The sequence below is a fragment of the Rhinolophus ferrumequinum genome, chromosome X, assembly GCF_004115265.2.
Source record: "Rhinolophus ferrumequinum isolate MPI-CBG mRhiFer1 chromosome X, mRhiFer1_v1.p, whole genome shotgun sequence".
NCBI classification, from domain to species: Eukaryota; Metazoa; Chordata; class Mammalia; order Chiroptera; family Rhinolophidae; genus Rhinolophus; species Rhinolophus ferrumequinum.
In genome coordinates, this window is record NC_046284.1 from 73,614,698 (window position 1) to 73,624,768 (window position 10,071).

At 35.0% G+C, this 10,071-nt stretch overlaps 1 pseudogene; it reads right to left on the reverse strand.

The window, feature by feature from the left end:
- Nucleotides 1-7,458: 7,458 nt before the first annotated feature.
- On the reverse strand, nt 7,459-8,055 carry LOC117014130 (60S ribosomal protein L17-like; annotated as a pseudogene).
- Between the last annotated feature and the right edge of the window lie 2,016 nt (nt 8,056-10,071).

The following is a 10,071-nucleotide window of genomic DNA, read 5'->3' on the forward strand; positions in this document are numbered from 1 at the left end:
GGAAATTACACAGATGGAAGGAAGAGACTTGAGAATTAAAAGAAATGGAGGAACTCTACAAGAACTTTCTGACTCCATCAGAAAGAGCAATGTAAGAATAATAGGCATACCAGAAGGAGAAGAAAGCAAGAACAGAACAGAGAGTATATTCAAACAGTGGATGAGAACTTTCCACACTTGTGGAAAGAACTGGATCCTCGAATCCAAGAAGCAAATAGAACACATAATTACCTCAACTCCAACAGTCCTTCTCCAAGGCCCATTGTATTGAAGCTGTCAAAAAATAATGACAAAGAAAGAATCCTTACGGCAGCCAGAGAAAAGAAGACAACAACCTACAAAGGAAAGCCCATTAGATTATCATCAGATTTCTCAGCAGAAACTCTAGAAGACAGGAGGGAGTGGAACCAAACATTCAAACTATTGAAAGAGAGAAATTATGAGCCAAGAATAATGTATCCAGCAAAGATATCCTTTAGCTATGAAGGAGGAATAAAGACCTTTCCACACATACAGAAGCTGAGGGACTTTCTAATACACGACCTGCACTACAAGAAATACTAAAGGAGTCTATTCGACCACCATCAACAGGGACAATTTGTGGCAACCAATACTTAAAAAGGGGGAGAGTAAAGGCCTGAACCGGAATATGGGAATGGAGAAAGTAAGCATGCTAAAGAAAATGGAATACTCTAAATATCAAACTTTCTTTTACATAAACTTAAGGATAACCGCCCCCAAAAAAATGCAGAACTGAAATATGTATTGTAATAAAAGAAAAAACAGAGGGAAACATCATAGAATACCACCACACAGAAATAATAGACAACAACAAAAAGGCAAAGAAACAATGGAAACACAGCCTTACCAGAAAACTAGAGACAGAATGACAGGAAATCCTCACATATCAATAATCACCCTAAATGTAAATGGACTGAACTCACCAATAAAAAGGCACAGAGTAGCAGATTGGATCAAAAAACTAAACCCAACCATATGCTGTCTCCAAGAGACACGTCAGCTACAAGGACAAGCATAGACTCAAAGTGAAAGGGTGGAAATTGACACTCCAAGCAAATGGTATCCAGAGAAAATTAGGTGTAGCCATACTGATATCAGATGAAACAGACTTCAGGGTGAAAAAGTTAACAAGAGACAAAGATGGACATTTCGCAATGGTAAAGGGGAATATACAAGAAGAAGACATAACAGTCATCAATATTTATGCCCAAAATCAGGGAGCACCGAAATATATCAAGCAAATAGAAACAGAACTAAAGGAAGAAATTGACCAAAACACAATTATACTAGGGGACTTAAATACATCATTGACATCTTTGGATAGATCATCCAAACAGAAAGTAAATAACGAAATAGTAGCCCTAAATGACACATTAGATGAAATGGACATAATTGACATATATAGAGCACTTCATCCTAAAACATGTGACTATACAGTTTTTTTTATACAACATGGAACATTCTCAAGGGTAGACCATCTTTTGGGACATAAAACTAACCTCAGCAAATTTAAGAAGATTTAAATCATACCAAGCATATTCTCTGATCACAAGGCTTTGAAATTGGGTATCAATTGCAAAAGGAAAGTAGGAAAAAACACAAATACATGGAGATTAAACAACATACTTTTAAAGAACAACCGGGTCAAAGAAGAAATTAGAGGAGAGATCAAAAGATACATAGAAACAAATGACAATGAAAATACATCGTACCAAAATTTTTGGGATGCAGCAAAAGCAGTTTTAAGAGGGAAATTTATATCATTACAGGCCTATCTCAAGAAACAAGAAAAATCTCAAATAAATAACCTCATGTTACCCCTTAAAGAACTAGAAAAATAAGAACAAATGAAACCCAAGCAGAAGAAAGGAAATAACAAAAATCAGAGCAGAACTAAATGAAATAGAGATCAAAAAGACAATAGAAAAAATTAATGTCATAAAGAGCTGGTTCTTTGAAAAGATTAACAAAGTTGGCAAACCCTTGGCTAGACACACTAAGATAAAAAGAGAAGTCACTAATTAACATAATCAGAAATGAAAAAGGGGAAGTTATCACGGAAACCACAGAAATACAAAGGATCATCCAAATATACTATGAAGGACTATATGCCACCAAATTCAATAACCTAGAAGAAATGGACAAGTTCTTAGAAACATATAGCCTTCCAAGGGTGAACCATGAAGAACTGGAAAATCTAAACAGACTGATCACCAGTAACGAAATTGAATCAGTCATCCAAAACCTTCCCAAAAGCAGATGGCTTCACTAGTGAATTCTATCAAACCTTCAAAGAGGATCTAATACCAATCCTGCTCAAACTATTACAAAAAATAGAAGAAGAGACAGTACTCCCTAACTCATTTTATGAGGCCAACATTACCCTGAAACCAAAACCTGGTAAGAACAACACGAAAAAAAAAAAACTACAGACCAATATCTCTGATGAATACAGATGTAAAAATCCTAAACAAAATTCTAGCAAATCGAATACAACAATGCATTAAAAAGATCATTCATCACGACCAAGTGGGGTCCATCCCCGGGGCTTTTTGGATGGTTCAACATCTGCAAATCCATCTATGTGATACATCACGTAAACAAAATAAAGGACAAAAATCATATGATTATATCAATTGATGCAGATAAAGTATTTGACAAGATACAACATCCATTTATGATTAAAACACTTAATAAAACAGGTGTAGAAGGAAAATACCTTAACATAATAAAGGCCATATATGACAAGCCCTCAGCTAATCTCATAGTTAATGGTGAAAAAACTGAAGCCCTTTGCTCTACCTTCAGGAACATGACAGTGCTGTCCCCTATCACCTCTGCTTTTCAACATAGTGTCGGAAGTCCTTGCCAGAGCAATCAGGCAAGAGAAAGAAAGTTAAATTGTCACTCTTTGCAGATGACATGATGGTATATATAGAAAACCCTAAAGACCTCACCAAAAAACTATTGGAAACAATCAACGAATACAGTAAAGTTGCCGGCTACAAAATCAACGTACAAAAGTCCATTGCATTCCTATATACTAACAATGAAATCTCAGAAAAAGAAATACAAAAAACAATCCCTATTGCAATTGCAAGAAAAAGAATAAAATACCTGGGAATAAACTTAATCAAAGATGTGAAAGACCTATATGCTGAAAACTACAAGACATTTTTGAAAGAAATTGAAGAAGACCCAAAGAAATGGAAAGACATTCCATGCTCATGATTTGGAAGAATCAACATAGTTAAAATGGCCATATTACCGAAAGCAATATACAGATTCACTGCAATCCACATCAAAATCCCAATGGCATTTTTTAAAGAAATAGAACAAAAAAATCATCAGATTTGTTTGGAACCACAAAAGACCCCAAATAGCCAAAGCAATCTTAAGAAAAAAGAACAATACTGGAGGTATCACACTCCCTGACTTTAGCTTGTACTACGGGCTACAATAATCAAAACAGCATGGTATTGGCAGAAAAACAGACACATAGACCAATGGAATAGAATTGAGAACCCAGAAATAAAACCACATAAATATGGACAGATAATTTTTGAAAAAGAAGAAAAAACATACAATGGAGAAAAGACAGCCTCTTCAATAAATGGTCCTGGCAGAATTGTAAAGCCACGTGCAAAAGAATGACACTGGACAGCTATCTGTCACCATGTACCAAAATTAATTCAAAATGGATCAAAGACTTAAGCATAAGACCTGAAACAATCAACTGCATAGAAGAAAACATAGGTACTAAACTTATGGATCTTGGGTTCAAAGAGCATTTTATGAATTTGATTCCAAAGGCAAGGGAAGTAAAAGCTAAAATAAATGAATGGGACTATATGAAACTTAAAAGCTTCTGCACAGCAAAAGAAACCATGGACAAAATAAAGAGGCAACCAACTGAATGGGAGTAGATTTTTGCAAACAGTGCCTCTGATAAGGGGCTAATATCCAAAATATATAAGGAGCTCATGTATCTCAACAAGAAAAAAACAAACAACCCAATTGAAAAATGGGCAGAGGACCTGAAGAGACATTTCTCCAAAGAGGACATACAAATGGCAAATAGACATATGAAAAAATGCTCAACATCACTAAGCATCAGAGAAATGCAAATAAAACCCACATTGAGATATCACCTCACATCAGTTAGAATGGCTATCATCAACAAGACAAATAGTAACAAGTGTTGGAGAGGCTGTGGAGAAAAAGGAACCCTCATACACTGTTGGTGGGCATGCAGACCGGTGCAGCCGCTATGGAAGTCAGTGTGGAGGTTCCTGAAAAAATTACAAATAGAATTACCATACAACCCAACAATCCCTCTCCTGGGTATCTACCCAAAAAATCTGAAAACCTTTATACATAAAGACACGTGTGCTCCAATGTTCTTTGCAGCTTTATTTACGGTGGCCAAGACATGGAAACAACCAAAATGTACTTCGATCGATGAATGGATAAAGAAGTTGTGTTATATATACACAATGGAATACTATTCGGCGGTAAGAAAAAATGATATAGGAACATTTGTGACAACTGGGATAGATCTTGAGAATACAATGCTAAGCGAAATACGTCAGACAGTAAAAGCAGAGAACCGTATGACTTCACTGATATGTTGTATATAAAACAAAAACAACAAAAAAACAAGACAAACAAATGAGAAACAAAAACTCATCGACACAGACAATAGTTTAGTGGTTTCCAGAGGGCAAGGGGGGAGGGGGCTGGGAGATGAAGGTAAGGGGGATCAAATATATGGTGATGGAAGGAGAACTGACTCTGGGTGGTGAACACACAATGGGATTTATAGATGATATAATACAGAATTGCACACCTGAAATCTGTAATTTTACTAACAATTGTCACCCCAATAAATAAATAAAATAAATAAAAATAATAAAATAAACTTACTATATGATCCAGTAATTTCATTCTTGAGCATGTTGCAGAGAAATCAATACTTATTTTCATGCAAAAATATGTACACTCATGTTTATGGCAGCTTTATTCGTAGTATAAAAGACTGCAAACGTTGCCAAGTGTCCTTCAAAGAGTGCATGGTTAAACAAAGATTCCATGAAATACTACTCAGCATTACAAAGGAGAAACAAATATTGATACGTGCATTAACTTGGATAAAACTCAAGGAATGTATGCTGAGTGGAAAAAGCCAATCTCAAAATTCATATTGTGATTCTATTTATATAACACATGTGAAACAACATAATTATAGAGAGGGAATATTTATTAGTGGTTGCCGGAGTTTGGGGATAGGTAATGAATGTGGGTGTGGCTATAAAGGGGTAGTATAAAGGAGTCTTGTGATGAGTACATAGGTAAGTGATTCTGGTATTGGTTCATGAAGCAACACATATGATAGAATTACATTGAACTTCTCTTTCTCTCTCTGCCTCTCTCTCATATATGAATGCCCAAATTTGAATAATTCTCGTATTCCAATTGTAACATTGTTGAGAGAACTTGGTGACTGATGCGTGGGGCTTCCCTGCACATTTCTTTAGACTCTTCTGTAAATTTATAATTGTTTCAAATAAAACATTTAAAAAGAAAGCTATACGAAGAAAGTATAAAGAACAGAAAGTAGAGATTATTAATATCATACAAAGTTGCATTCAGTGCAACACATAAACAGGACAAATATAAAACTGTTATATTTTTATGCCCTTGATACCAATGTATCAATATTTAAAGACAAAATTTTGTAAATGAAGGGGAAAACAGAAACTCATTCGTAGTAGATATAGTTACCTCACTGGAAGTTCATGACATAGCAAGTAGGAAAAAACAAGCAAAGAAGTAAAAAAATATTCTGAATTACCAAATTTATTTTTCAATTAAATTTTTGTTTGTTCTGAAGTATGTTGTATTTTAAAGTATTTTATTGTGGTAAAATACACTTGTATGTATAAAATAAATTTTAACATTTTAACCATTTTTCTTTTTTCATGTTTTGTAATAAAAGAAAATTATATATTTCTAAGCATCATAGACATAAGTGTTTGTTGCTTTATTTTTTTATTTTTATTTTTTTTAACTTAAGTTTATTGGGGTGACAATGTTTAGTAAAGTCACATAGATTTCAGGTGTACAATTCTGTATTAGATCATCTATAAATCCCACTGTGCGTTCACCACCCAAAGTCAGTTCTTTTTCCATCACCATATATTTGATCCCCTTTACCCTCATCTCCCACCCCCCACCTCCCTTACCCTCTGGTAACCACTAAACTATTGTCTGTGTCTATGAGTTTTTGTTTCCCATTTGTTTGTCTTGTTATTTTGTTGATTTTGGTTCATATACCACATATCAGTGAAATCATATGGTTCTCTGCTTTTTCTGTCTGACTTATTTCACTTAGCATTATAATCTCAAGATCTATCCATGTTGTCACAAATGGTCCTATTTCATCTTCTCTTACCGCCGAATAGTATTCCATTGTGTATATATACCTCAACTTTATCCATTCATCTATCGAAGGGCATTTTGTTTGTTTCCATGTCCTGGCCACCGTAAATAAAGCTGCAATGAACATTGGAGCACACTTGTCTTTATGTATAAATGTTTTCAGATTTTTTTTGGTAGATACCCAGGAGAGGGATTGCTGGGTCATATGGTAATTCTATTCGTAATTTTTTGAGGAACCTTCACACTGCCTTCCATAGCAGCTGCACCAGTCTGCATGCTCGCCAACAGTGTATGAGGGTTCCTTTTTCTCCACAGCCTCTCCAACACTTGTTACTATTTGTCTTGTTGATGATAGCCATTCTAACTGATGTGAGGTGATATCTCAATGTGGGTTTTATTTGCATTTCTCTGATGCTTAGTGATGTTGAGCATTTTTTCATATGTCTATTTGCCATTTGTATGTCCTCTTTGGAGAAATGTCTCTTCAGGTCCTCTGCCCATTTTTCAATTGGGTTGTTTGTTTTTTTCTTGTTGAGATACATGAGCTCCTTATATATTTTGGATATTAGCCCCTTATCGGAGGCACTGTTTGCAAAAATCTACTCCCATTCAGTTGGTTGCCTCTTTATTTTGTCCATGGTTTCTTTTGCTGTGCAGAAGCTTTTAAGTTTCATATAGTCCCATTTGTTTATTTTAGCTCTTAGTTTCCTTGTCTTTGGAGTCAGATTCATAAAATGCTCTTTGGATCCAAGATCCATAAGTTTAGTACCTATGTTTTCTTCTGTGCCGTTTATTGTGTCAGGTCTTATGCTTAAGTCTTTGATCCATTTTGAATTAATTTTGGTACATGGTGACAGATAGCCGTCGAGTTTCATTCTTTTGCATGTGGCTTTACAATTCTGCCAGCACCATTTATTGAAGAGGCTGTCTTTTCTCCATTGTACGTATTTTAACCATTTTTCAAAAACTTTTGTTAGCATTTATTTGATGCTGAATTTACTCCCAGGGTATAAATTTTTGTTCTACTTTAGTTTCTTCTGGGAGATCTTTTTCTTCTGCAACTTCTGATTCTGGTTTAGGAACGATCTGCTCTTTTACAGTAAGGATCATCTCAATGTCCCAGGGGGAGCTCATACATGGGTTAATCCGCCCCAGAGCTTTGTAAGTTCTGTGCTGCGTTTTGGAAGCTTTGTTCACCTGGATGTGCTCAATGACCAGAGAATCTATATCTAAACCCTGAAGTTCAGCATTACTCTCTACATTTTTAAGCATGTGCAGCAAAAATCCAGCATTCTTTTTGGGCCGCTGACACTGCGTCAAGCCCCATTGTTTGGCCTGGGCACACCTACCAACTCCGCCATTGTAACGATGGGATGGGACATATTGCTTCTATAAAGTGACATCCTTCAGATACTTGGTGGCTTTTCAGATATGCATACACTTGATGGCCTGGGAAGTTTCATGAGTGTTCTTAAAGTGAATACGAAGATTTGAACCTCTTGATTTGCGTGATTTCGTGGTGTTTTCTGAGTCAAGTGAATAATAGCAAACCATTTCAGAGTTCGCCTCAGACCACTTATAGGAAGAGCCCATTTTAACTATTTTAAAGTGTGCAAATCAGTGGCATTACCTATCATGTTGTATAACCATCAACATTGTCTATTATAAAAATATTTTCATTACCTCAAACAGAAACTCAGTAACCATTAAGCAATGAACTGCCTATTACCTTTTGCCCCTAGTCCCTGGCAACTTATATTCTGTGTTCTAGCTTTATAAATTAATATATTAAACATACTTCATATAACTGGATTCATATACTATTTGTCTTTATGTGGATAATCTCACAGAGGACAATGTTTTCAGGTTAATCTATGTTGTAGCATATATTAGAATTTCATTTTTTTATGGCTGATAATATTCCATTTTATGTATATACCACATTTTATTTATCTCTTTATCTGTTGGTGAACATTTGGATTGTTTACACCTTTTGGCTATTGGAATGACACTATTATAACTTTGGTGTACAAATATCTGTTTTAGTACCCGTTTTCCATTCCTTGGGGTATATACCTAGAAGTATAATTTCTAGATCATATGGTGATTATATTGTTAACTTTTTGTTTTGCTGCACTATTTTACATCCCAACCAGAAATGCATGTGTTGAAAAATTTTCACATCCTTGTAAACACTTATTTTCCTGGTTTTGAAAAATTATTATTATAACCATCGTAGTGTGTGTGGAACAGTATCTCATTGTGGTTTGATTTAAATTTTCTTAATGTCTAACAATAAGCATTTTTTCATGTGCTTATTTGCCATTTATTTATTTTGTTTGGAGAAGAGTCAATTCAAGTCTTTAGCCCATTTTATAATTGGGTTGTTTGTATTTTTCCTGTTGAGTTGTAGGAGTTCTTTATTTATTCTGGATATTAAACCCTTGCCAAGTATATGATTTACAAATATATATTTTTTTCACTCTGTTGGTTGTAGACAAACAAGCCTCAGTTAAGGCTTCAGCTGACCACACTGGTAATTGTGAAGCTGGGCAGGCTTAGCATAGTTATCTTGAGTTGGGGCAAAGAAGTTGAAACTTTATGTTTCCATATTGCTCAATCATTGAATAAGGTCTGTTCCAATAATGGGGAGTGAACTTGGGTGAACCAACTTTCTTCAATCAAAGCATTTTTTGAGGATTGGCAGTTGAGGGCTGTCTGCCAGCATCACTTACAGCAGCAGAAGGAAATACATCCTTCATTCATGAATGGGGATGTGGATGTGGGTGCCACATCACAGAATTCACTACAGTGTATCACTTGCTCCTGATTCAAACTCCTAGGTGACATCATCTAATTGGCTATGTTTAGGTATGTTCCTGTACCCTATTTACTCAGGTTCAAGGAAATAAACTATATATAGCATTTGGAATTCTCTAGATGGGGGTGGAGTACTGCCTGCCACAAAAGCTTGCACAATTTCAAATTCCCTCAAACACAGAAAGGAAATTTAGATGCTGGGAAGTTGACTACCTTCCCAACCCAGATGACAAATGTTCACTACATACTTCATATTTTTTATCAAAGTGGTCTTTATGAGTCATTTCACCTTTTTTGACTATTCCTCTACTATTGGATGTTTATGTTATTTCCTTTTTTGCTACTGCATATAATACTAGAATAAATATTTTTGTATCTACATTTTTATGCTCATTCAGGATAAATGTCCAGAAGTGCAATTGCTTGGCCAAGTGTAGGCATATTTACATTTTGATAAATACTGTCGAATTACCTATCTAAAAATCTATATTAGTTTATTAATTATTCCCATTAATAGTGAATGGGGATTCTCTCATTTTTCTACACTCTATTCAACACTAGACAATGGTGTCTTTTTAAACTTTGCTATTTTTGAACAGCAATACATGGCATATTTTTGTTTGGATTTGCATGTTTCTTGCACAAGTGAGATTGAGCCTGTATTATTGATTATTCTGAAAATTGCCTGTTCAATTCATTTGTTTAGTTTTCTATTAGATTGTCTTTTTCTTACTGATTTTTAGGAATTTGTATATGCGTTGGTATTTATATATGTTTACCATATTTATC